The following is a 12,290-nucleotide window of genomic DNA, read 5'->3' as shown; positions in this document are numbered from 1 at the left end:
CTTCTATCTTACATTTACAATTAGCAATTTCAAACTGGTGAAACAAAGTCTGAACTGCAATTAACAGAAATGTAACCAACATTAGTAGTTTAACTTTGATAAATGTCCTATAGTTATATAAGATGCTAATATTAAGGAAAAATGGGTGAAGGATGCATATGGGAACTATGTACAATCTTTGTAACTTTTGCATAAATATAAAATTACCCCCAAATAAAGTTTATTTAAAAATTTGTGATGTGTACTTTTTTTAAAAAGATTTTTTATTTATTTATTCATGAGAGACACAGAGAGAGAGAGAGAGAGAGAGAGAGAGAGATTGAGATAGAGGCAGGCAGAGACACAGGCTGAGGGAGAAGCTGGCTCCCAGCAAGGAGCCTGAGGTGCGACTCGATTCTGAATCCTGGGATCATGCCCTGGGCCAAAGGCAGATGCTCAATCTTTGAGCCACCCAGGCATCCTGATTTGTGTACCTTTTATCTTCAGTACATGCTGATGACCCCAAATTCATACTTCCAACTCCAATCTTTTCTCTGAACTCCAAACTCATATATACAATTGCCCACCTGACCTACCCATATAGATATCCATACAGATACCCAACAGGCATCTCAACATATTCAAAACTGAATTCCTAATCCATCACTACTACCACGCCCACTCAAACCTGTTCCTCCTGTAGATAATCATCTCAAAAAATGGCACAGCATAGGGAATATAGTGAATGGTACTATAATGGCATTGTATGGTGACAGGTGGTAGCTCCATTTGTGGTGAGCCCTGCATGAATCACTGAAATTAATGAAACATTGTCAACTATACTGGAACAACAACCATAAATAAATAAAAGGTGCTGACCAAAAAAATAAAAATAAAAAAATAAAAATAAATGGCAACTCTATTCTTCTAGCTCCTCTGGCCAAAAACCTTGGGAGTCACCATTGACTCCTCCCTCTCTTACACTCCAAATCAGTCAGCACTATTTTCAAATACATCCAGAATCCAAACAGTTCTCACTCCCTTCATTGCTAAAACCCTGCCTCAAGCCATCATCATCATCTCTTGGGTCACTGAAGAAGCCATCTTACCAGTCTCCCTGGCTGTATGGAGGAACCAAAGGGGACTCCAAAAGGGGAGAAATATTTTTGTTTATTTTGTTTACTGTTTTCCAACATACAGCAAATAATCCATAAGTATTTGTGTTTTTTTTTAATTATTTAAAAATTAAGTTCTATGGGATAAAATATTCACAAAACATATAACCCACAAAAGACTGGCATCCAAGATACATAAAGAACTCCTACAACTCAATAATAAAAAGACAATTTAATTTTTAAAATAGTCAAAGACTGAACAAAACTTCACCAAAGATATATGAATGGCCAATAAGCACAAGTGCTCAAAATCACTATTCATCAGAAAACACACATTAAAAACACAAAGAGATACGATTACAATTCCAGAAGCATGGGTAAAATTTGTTTAAGGCTAACAGTACCAAATGTTAGCAAGTATGTAAAGAAGCCAAAACTCTCTAAAATGAACAATCACTGAATGTTTCTTATAAAACTAAACTAATAGTTTTCTTATGAAACTAAAACTAATCTCTACTCAATGACCCAACAATTTCCTAGGGGTTTACCCAAAAGAAAACATTTGTCCATTAAAAGGCTTAAATAAAAATATGGTTGCCCCAGAGGTGAGAGCATGATTAAACTAGGAAGGAGCATGAAGGAACTTCCTGAGGTGATTATTATTGAATTACCCAGGTACATGCATTTATCATATTCAGTAAACATACATTTAAGATTTTTACATCTCACTGAATGTGAATTTTACCCCAATAAATACTGAACTCTAGTTGAATGCATATTGAAATAAATTTGGGGGAGGGGTAAGTATACTGATGTCTGTAGCTTAGTTTGAAATACAACAAAAAATAAGTTGCATTGATATGTAATATATCTTTATATATACCCATATATATATCAATAGATATGTGATAAAACAAAAATATTAAAAGATTAACGGTAGAATCTCAGTGGTAAGTATGTCTGTTTATTTGAGGATCTTTCAACTTTGCCATATGTTTAAAATTTTCAACATAAATTATTGCAGGGGAGGTGGGGACTTAGTTTGAAGAATAGAAGTCTTAACAACTGCTACTAGAAAAACATCCTCAAATACTGAAGGACACTTTATTCTCATGATATAGGCAATCTTTAAGAAAGAACTCAAGTGATAGTAATCCTAAACTAATTAAAAGGAGTTTCCTATTTCTCAGTATGCCCTATTAAATTCTAAATATAGGGATCCCTGGGTGGCGCAGCAGTTTGGCGCCTGCCTTTGGCCCAGGGCACGATCCTGGAGACCCTGGATCGAATCCCACGTCGGGCTCCCTGCATGGAGCCTGCTTCTCCCTCTGCCTGTGTCTCTGCCTCTCTCTCTCTCTCTCTCTCTCTCTCTCTCTCTCTCTGTGACTATCATAAAAAAAAATTAAATTCTAAATATAAAATCTGATTACACTTCCCTTCTCAAGATTTTTATTACTATGCTTAATTATCTTCATTAGATACTCAGAAAGTATATACCTGGGAAGGAGAAAACAACACATAAGCCTCTTCCCTCTTCATTTAGTAATTATTTATTAAACACTGTGTAGAGGAGGGAGGGGTGCCTGAGTAGCTCAGTTAGTTAAGAGTACAACTCCTGATATTAGCTCAGGTCTTGATCTCAGGGTTGTGAGTTCAAACCCCATACTGGATATGGAGCCTACTTAAAAAAAAAAATACGGGTGCCTGGGTGACTCAGTCGGTTAAGTGTCTGTCTTCGTCTCAGGTTGTGATCCAAGCATCCTGAGATCAGGTCCTGCATCCAGCTCCCTGCTCAAGAGAGAATCTGCTTCTCCCCCTCCCCCTCCCCTTCGCCACTGCTCATGCTCTCTCTCATGCGTGCTCTCTAATAAATAAAATCTTTTGGGATCCCTGGGTGGCGCAGCGGTTTGGCGCCTGCCTTTGGCTCAGGGCGCGATCCTGGAGACCCGGGATCGAATCCCACATCAGGCTCCCGGTGCATGGAGCCTGCTTCTCCCTCTGCCTGTGTCTCTGCCTCTCTCTCTCTGTGACTATCATAAATAAATAATAAAAAAAAAAATTAAAAAAAAAATAAAATAAATAAAATAAAATAAAATCTTTTAAAAAGCAAAAAAAATAATAAAATACAAAGACGAGGTAATTAAGTAAGCACTCCTGGAAATGCAGACAGGAGGGGAAAAAAAACAAACAGGAAAAGAGAAGCATCTTTTGGCAACGGGGTATTGAAAGAAAAAAGAGGAAATGTTTAGGATTCTGAGAGACAAAAGAGAACCATAAAATTGGAAACATTAGCAACACTTCATGAGAAAACTAAACTAAAACCCCACTAAAGTACTTTGCGATGTTGACAGAAGAGTGCCATTAAATTAAAAATATTATAAAACACCCAATGCCATAAAAATGAACAAGAGAAAAGTCCATACAGAGCTACTGTAGAAAATCAGGAGAGAAAATTTCACATATAGCTGAAAGAAATCTTCCATATAACAACAAAACAGAAGAAAATGAAAGTTAATAATCTAGACAGAATTAAACACACTGAATCATTTGAAGATACAAAAAACTTTGAGTTGGAAATTTAAAAAGTAAGCAGAAACAAACCATCAAAAAAAAAAAAAAAGACCAAAAAAGGGAAAAGAATAGAAAAGAAAGGAGAAGAGTTGATTCTATTCAAAAAAGAAATGGCAGAAAAAGACAAAATTCCCAGAAATGAAGAATGAATTACAAAGTGCTAAGGAAGAGTAGACTCGAATAAAAAGTAATGGCAAGTAAAAAAGAAAAAAGCACAGAAACAACTATGAAAATTAAAATGACATTAAGAAAATCAAGAGTTGGATAGAAATTAGCAGAAACAGAAGACAGGTAAAGGGCTTTATGTACTACTGATTACCTGAAGAAGTTTTTGAGAGGAAGAGAGAGCGAGCGAGCGCATGAGCGCTCTGGTTTTAAAGTTACAAGCCAAGAAATTTTGCCAAAAATAGAAAAAAATCTAAATCAACACAGTAACGGCTCACAAGGAGCCTGGGAAAATTAACCCAGAGCAATCAGCTCCAAAATATTAACCTAGTAAAACTACTAGATTTCAAAGATAAAGATAAAATCCTCAAGACCTCCAGGCAAGGGAATCCCTGGATGGCTGGCTCAGCGGTTTAGTGCCTGCCTTCAGCCCAGGGTGTGGTCCTGGGATCCCGGGATCAAGTCTGGTGTTGGGCTCCCTGCGTGGAGCCTGCTTCTCCCTCTGCCTGTGTCTCTGCCTCCCTCTCTCTGTGTCTCTCATGAATAAATAAATAAAATATTTTTTTTAAAAAGACCTCCAGGCAAAAAGATCCAATAATTTTAAAGGCAAAAGAGGGGCACCTGGGTGGCTCAGTGGTTGAGGGTCTGCCTTTGGCTCAGGGAGTGATCCCAGGATTCTGGGATCAAATCCCGGCACTGGGCTCCCTGGATAGAGCCTGCTTCTCCCTCTGCCTATGTCTCTGCCTCTCTCTGTGTGTCTCTCATGAATGAATAAATACAATCTTTAAAAAAATAAAAATAAAAGGCAAAAGAATTAGACTAGCATCGCATCATTAAAACACAAATAGCACAGTAACAGCTTTTGTAAAACAAAAGCAAAAACACAAACAGGAGATGCAATGAAATAGAACCACACTGATGAAGACTTTGACAAAATAGAGCAATTACACTACTGGGTATTTACCCAAAGGCTACAAACATAATGATCTGATGCACCCTATGTGAAGAAACCAGACATAAAAGGCCACATGTTGTATGATTTTATTTACTTCAAACATCCAGAACTGGCAAATGCACAGAGATTTAAAAAAAAAAAAAAAGTTAGTAGTTGTCAGAGGCTTGCGATCAAGTCCCACATCAGGGAGAAATTGCTTAACGCTTAACGTAGAAGGGGTTTAATTTAGAGTAATGAAAATTTTTTAGAACTAGACAGAGATGGTGGTTGCACAATATTGTGAATGCACTAGGTACAAATGAATTATTCACTTTAAAGTGGTAAAGTGGTTAATTATGTGTTATGTGAATTTCGACTCAATAAATTACTTAAAAAAAGAAAATGAGTATGGTAGGAAGTGCTTCCCCAAAATGAATTTGGATATGTTACCAAAAGAAGACAGAATCAACAGTGCTCAGATACACAAGAAATATACAAACAAATATACAACAAGAATGACTTTGATGGGTCAAAAAAAATTATAAGATGCCATTTCAGTTCATCGAATTGTGAACTCAAAGGAAAGAAAGTCAAGAGTATTTGAAGAATAGAAATGGACTGGAATAGCCAGAAAACATAAACATGTTCATACAAGATCTTAAGAAAACAAACCTGAGTTTAGAATGTGAGGGAAAAAATGTAATGAGTCAATGACTTTCCTTTTAGTTCTACAATCTATAATGAGTCAAAACTAATAATTTGGGAGATAAAAATTATACAATGCACTTAGCACAGTCTGGTATTTCATATGTCCTCAATGAAGGATGCATTTGAAGAAAACCAACCAGCTAGGAATTCACAATGAATCAGAGAGCTGGAATAGTTAGGATACTACTGAAAAAATCAGTAATGAGATTCAAAGAAACTAACAACAAAAATCAAGCTCTGGATGTTTTAAAAAAGAAATCACTTTATGCCTCCAGGAAACACACTACTTTAAATGTCTCAGGGAATTGAGGAAAGAGTCTTCACTCTTCTTAAGTAGGCAATAAAGTAATATCAAAACTCAACAAAGCACAAAAAATACAATTATAATACTGCCCTATAAAGGTAGCTGTAAAAATCCACAACTAAAATATTAGCAAGCAAAGTGGAATAGTACATTAAAAGGTTAACACATGAGATGTGTGTGGGGTTTATTTGAGGAATATGATGATGGTGGGTATCTGGGTGACTCAGTTGGTTAAACATCTGCCTTCCGCTCAGGTCATGATCCCAGGGTCCTGAGATCAAGCCCCACAATGGGCTCCCTGTTCACTGGGGAGTCTGCTTCTCCCTCTATCCCGTCCTGCCATGCTCATGATCTATCGCTCTTGCTCTCTCTCTCACACACTCTCTCTCTCAAATCAATCTTTTAAAAAAAAAAAAAAAGGAATATAATGATAGAGCAACATAGAAAATCTATTAACAGTACAAAAACCATGTTACATTGCGAGATATTAAAAAAGCATCTGACAAAATGCAATACCTACTCCTAAAAAAAATCTAATAAGGCAAGGATAAAGGTTTCCTTCTTTGAATTATTAAAAATTTTGTATCACAGAATAGAAGAGAGATGCCTGGGTGGCTCAGTGGTTGAGTCTCTGCCACTGGCTCAGGTTGTGATCCCGGGGTCCAGGGATCGAGTCCCACATCGGGCTTCCCTAAGGGAGCCTGCTTCTCCCTCTGCCTGTGTCTCTGCCTCTCTCTGTGCCTCTCATGAATAAATAAATAAAATCTTTTTTTAAAAAAATAGAAGAAAAACAGTAGCAAAACTAATTCCTAGAGTCAAATTCAAGACAACTGCCCACTTTCATCATTATCAATAATGTAATTGAAAAAAAAGTATTATATGGTGTTCTAGAAATTGCTATCACAGTGAGGTAGTTGATTACAGAATAAATAAAAATCAAACTCAGAAGTATCTAGCTCTAAGTGGTCACATCCCCTTTTGAGAGTCGTGATCCAACTATACGGTGGTCCCACACTCTCATGACCCTGCTCACCAACTGCCCCTGAACATAGTTGAAACAGAAAATAGGGAGATGGCTGCAAACTCCTCACAACAAAGTTTTCAAAACAAAAATAGAAGTTGCAATCTTGGCAGAACTGGACAAAGAGAAAAAAATTACTAAAGCAGAATCAATGTTTAACAAATCATCTTGGAGCTAGCACTGTGCTCTCAGGATCCTCAATAAGGACTTCTGGGAATGTGCTGAGCAGCAGCATATTGCAGCATGCACATACACATTCATCTAGAGACTCCAAAACTCAAGACTCTATGTGAGAATCTTATTCTTGGCCTTTTACCTCACCTTGACCCAGAATGAAGAACATATCTGTAACGAAAGGGGCTTTATCATATCAAATCCCAAAGCTACTATCAAATAGCATTATACAAACTGTGACTCAGAATTTGGGCAAACTTAAATTTTGTGGTCCTTAAAATAATGGTATATGTAAGTGAAAGCAAAACTGAGGGTAACTTGGATAATGAGAGGTTTGGAAGTTGTATTATCTGAGGAACTATTCATGCTGCCTGTGACTGTAACTTTTTGTAACTCAATTTGATTTTTACTCTAAATCAGACTCTAATGGATGGTTACATAAACTCATTCCCTAGCCCCCAAGAGGTTGGACTAGGTATATTATTTCCACAACAGGCATTAAAAAACTATTCATAGTACTTAATTTTAAGGAAACAAGGGTATTCTTTAAAAATATAAACCAACAGGCTTAAATAAGTTATAATCATATTTGCTACTTACAGAATTGATATCAGTGTACCTTCTGATTTTACAGCCAACATATCATTCAGAAAAAAAATTTTTTGAGAGAGAATGAGAGGGAGGGAGCACGCACAAACGGGGTGTGGAGGGACAAACGGAAAGAAAGAATCTTAAAGTGGGGCTCAATCTCACAATCCCAAGATCATGACCTGAGCCAAAATCAAGAGTCCACGTTTAACCAACTGAGCCACTCAGGTACCCTCATCCAGAAAATATTCTTTGTTAACTCACGACTAGTTCCTTATTCTAAATTTTAAAAGAAAACTCAAGATAAGCCTAAATTACTAACTAGTCTTAAACATCATATATATACACACACACACACACACACACACACACACACACCACTATACGTGTGACTAAATTGTATTAAAAGCAGTTACAAGGCAAGAAAAGTCAAAGTTATCTTTAATAACAATAACCAGGAATTATATATTATAAAATATATGAGGGAAAAAATTGTAGAGTTGTAAAAAATAAAAAATAATATACCTAGTAATAAACTGAACAAGAAATGTCCAAAAATGTTATTAATAAATACATAAAGTCTACTGGAGAGCAAAAGAAATTCTTTTAATAAATGGAGAGCTTAAACTAATGCTCTAATTAGGAAGAATCAGCATTTTAGGTGGTCAATTCTTCAGTTAATGTATAAAAATAATTCAGTATCAACCAAAATCACCCTGGATTTTCTAAAACTTGATGAAATGTTTAAAATTACCTGTAAAAGTAAATACATAGGAATTGGAAAAAGAAGAGAGAGAGAGAGAAGAAAGAAAGAGAGAAAGAAAAAGATAGCCCTCTGAAAAAAATTAGAAACTGGGAAAGGTCTCAGTCCACCAGATATTAAAAATTATAATGCTAGAATAATCAAATAGAGTTCTGACATATGAACATATTACATTAGAAAATATCAATAGAGAAGAAACGAGCATCCAGAAGCAGATTCAAGTACACATAAAAAGTTAGTGTTAGTGTATGATGAATCTAAAGTCCAGCACTATTTCCACAGCCCCACAGCATCACTCCCTGGAAAAATTAATTCTAAATGCAGGGTGGATGTTAAGAATCAAAGGTGAGAACGTGTCAAATACACATGCCCAGTTCCCCAACCCCAACCTACTCCACCGAAGAATTTCTTTTGGAGAAGTGTAATATTGTCACTCCCTCATCTTCACCTTTGTAGTCAGTACCTAAGGATGATAGCTGTGACACTGTGATTTATGATAAGATATACATATATGCTTGGTCTATGTCCCCATTCCTAGCAGAAAGCTTCTAAAACCCTTGGAATTTCCTGTGATGAGAGTAATAAAGGTATCTTTTGTTACATTAATTAACTTTTGGGAAGTATCTGAGAATAGGGGCTAGTTGCCAGTGGAGCCAACCATTGTGACTGGAGGGTAGCAACTTTGAGTTCCGTCCCCTGACCTCTGAGGAGGGGTGAGGAACTGAAGATTGACTTCAACCACCAATGGTCAATGATTTAATCAATTGTGCCTTTGTAATGAACCTTCATAAAAAGGGGGGCGGGGCCTAGCTGGCTCAGTCAGTGGGGTATGCAACTCCTGATCTCTGGGTTGTAATTTCAGGTCCCAGGATGGGCAAACAAATTACTTTAAAATAAAATCTTTTTAAAAAGGGGTATGGAAAGCTTCCAGGTTGGTGCATACATGGAGACTCAGGGAGAGCATCATGCTCCAAATGGGTGTGGAAGCTCTATACTCTCTTTCCTCTATACCTTGCCCCATGCATCTCTTCCCATCTGGCTGTTCCTGAGTTATATCCTTTCATAATAAATTGATAATCTAGGAAGTAAAATGTTTCTCTGAGTTCTGTGAGCCATTCTAGCAAATTAATCAAACCCAAAGAAAAGTCACTGGAACCTCCGATCTACAGCCAGTTGGTCAGGAGTACAGATGACAACTTGTACTTGTGATTGGCATTAGGGGGGAGTGGTGGCAGTCTTCAAGGACTGAACCCTTAACCTGTGGGACCTGACACTATCTCCAAGTAAACAGTGTCATAGTGAGTTGAATTGCAAGACAACCAGATGGTTGTCTTACCAACCAAGAATTGCCTCATTTTGTATAAAACCCACACAGCAAAAGTGGAACTGGAGTCAGAAATGTATCTAATCGAAAATTCTCTCTATGCTGACCCATTACAGTAGCTTCCTTACTCAACTCCCTGACACCAGGTTCTCCCCAACTCCTGTCCATCCTCTGTCTTTCTACAAATCTGTTATGCTCTTGTTTCAAGCCTCGAAAGGCTATGGCGTACCATGTAAAGGCCAATTGCTTTACACCAGCAACCTCCTCCTTACAATCAGGAATTTAGGTACTTTCCAGTTGATCTTCTTCCACCCTCTTCCATGCAAGCAAGACCTTTTAGAACTTGCAAACAAGGGTTTCTAATTCTCACTCTGAACTAAGAGAATACTTCTCATTCTGAACTGTAATTATAGTTTTTTCACTCTAACCCTAATAGATAATGCATTTCCCTGGATGGAGACTCCATCTTATTCAACTTTAATTCCCTTAGCATGCAGCCTAAAACACGACAGTGTTTGTTAAATTAACTAATTAATTACAAATAATGTCTACATTTAAATAATATTAGCTATTGAAAGAGTAACTTTCAGACAAGTTAACTTCAAGTCAGTCAATGATTGACTAAAACTCAATTTAGGAGTTGTCCAACTAAATTATAAACTGTAATTCAACAGACAACCTCTTCTACAAACCTTTTTCCTCAGTTCAGTTCTGATACATCAGTGTTATGGTAGCTATTATCATTACCATTATTATTATTATCCACAACCACAGATAGAGTTACCATTCATATAATATCTATACCCAACCTCTAACCTCAAGTGTAAAGGTATAGAACAACTAAAGTCTAGAAGTGCAAAACTACTAATAATGTAGAACTCAAGTGGGTCCGAATTATAATATTGTTCCTTGCCATAAGTATCCAAAGGAGGCAATGATCCAGAAAATCCTTAGAAGTTATTACAATCTCCATGAGGTAGCAGTGGAGGTCAGAGTTATGAGAAACTAAGGACTTTGAAAACAAAAAATAGAAAATCTGAGAGAAAACAGGAGATGTAATAAAATACTACAAAATGAAAGTACTTACATTAACAAGGATAGCTGCAAACAAGACTAAAAATGCAGAGAAGCAAGAAGAGGTCAGAGAATTTCTGAGAGCAAGTACCAGGAGCTATTCCTAAGCCTGGCTCAAGATTCATTGAAACCAAATGAAAGGAAAACAAACCCCAAGTTCATCTCAATTGATCCAGAAAAAGCATTTGATGAAATTCAATACCTTTTCATGGGAAAAACAACAAACTAGGAACAGAAGGAAACTACCTCAACGTAATAAAAGCCATATATGAAAACCCACAGCAAACATCATACTCAATGGTGAAAGCTTCTCCTCTAAGATCAGTAACAAGGCAAAGATGTCTACTTTTGCCACTTTAATTCAACACAGTACTAGAAGTTCTAATCACAGTAATTAGGCATGAAAAATAAAAGGCATCCAAAGTAGAAGTAAAGTCATCTCTGTTCACAAATACCTTACATGCAGAAAACCCTAAGAAGTCCACCAAAAAAACTATTAGAATTCATAAATTCAACAAAGTATCAGGACACAAAGTCAACATACACACACAAATCAGTTGCATTTCTATACCTAATAATGAACAATCTGAAAACAAAATTATGAAAAATTTCAATTATAATAGTATCAAGAAGAATAAAATACTGAGAAATTAACAACCAAGGAGATGAAAAACTTGCACAATGAAAACTACATAACACTCCTGAAAAAAAAAATGAATGTTAGGAAATATTCTTTACACTAATGTATAGGTTTAATATTTTTTAAATAAAAAGTTCATAAAGTCTGTTTAAAAGGGTAAAAACGGGACGCCTGGGTGGCTCAGCACTTGAGTGTCTGCCTTTGGCTCAGGGCATGATCCTGGAATCCCGGATCAAGTCCAACATTAGGCTCCCTGAAGGGAGCCTGCTTCTCCCTCTGCCTATGTCTCTGCCTCTCTCTGTGTGTCTTTCATGAATAAATAAATAAATCTTTAAAAAAGAAAATAAAAAATAAAAGGGTTAACATGTTAAATTTTTTTTCAGAAGCTTTTCAATAGTTTTATTCTAAAGAACAAAACCTCTCCAAGGTTGCAAAGGTCAAGAACTGACCTCTCTCCCCCGCTCCCCCTTCTATAAACTATAACTGAGATGTTTAACTCCTGGAAGGAATAATGCTCCTTCCTTTCCATTGCAGGACCTTTGCATATGAAGTTCCCTCTACTTAGAGCCTGCCTTCTCCATTCCATCTTCTTTCACCAAGCTAATGTCTAGTCACAAGATAAGATCTCAGTTTTAACAGCAATACAGAGATATACTGGATACTCAGTAACTGCAGGTTGAATTAAGTGTGACTTACTCAGGGAAGCCACCCCTGACTGAACCCGTATGAGATCAGGTCCCTCTTCTAAAATGTTCACACAGTACCCAAAACTAACCATCTCAGCATTTTTCAGTTTGCAATTATGTGCTATTTGTGTGCTTATGTGTTTAGGGTCTTCTCATACTAGTTGATAAAGTCATGCGGGCAAAGATAGCCCCAGCACTCAGCAAAGGTAAAGCACATAGAGGGATCTCAATAAGTACTTGCTGA

The 12,290-nt window shown here is 36.8% G+C and overlaps 1 protein-coding gene across 7 annotated transcripts in view; it reads right to left on the bottom strand.

Annotated features, from left to right (window-relative positions):
* Positions 1-12,290, bottom strand: part of HERC1 (HECT and RLD domain containing E3 ubiquitin protein ligase family member 1) — a 195,294-nt gene that overhangs the window by 149,316 nt on the left and 33,688 nt on the right. The window lies entirely within an intron of this gene.

The sequence above is a fragment of the Nyctereutes procyonoides genome, unplaced genomic scaffold, assembly GCF_905146905.1.
Source record: "Nyctereutes procyonoides isolate TBG_1078 unplaced genomic scaffold, NYPRO_anot_genome, whole genome shotgun sequence".
NCBI lineage: Eukaryota > Metazoa > Chordata > Mammalia > Carnivora > Canidae > Nyctereutes > Nyctereutes procyonoides.
Note: the sequence above shows the minus strand (reverse complement) of the source record. Positions and strands in the feature narration are given on the sequence as shown.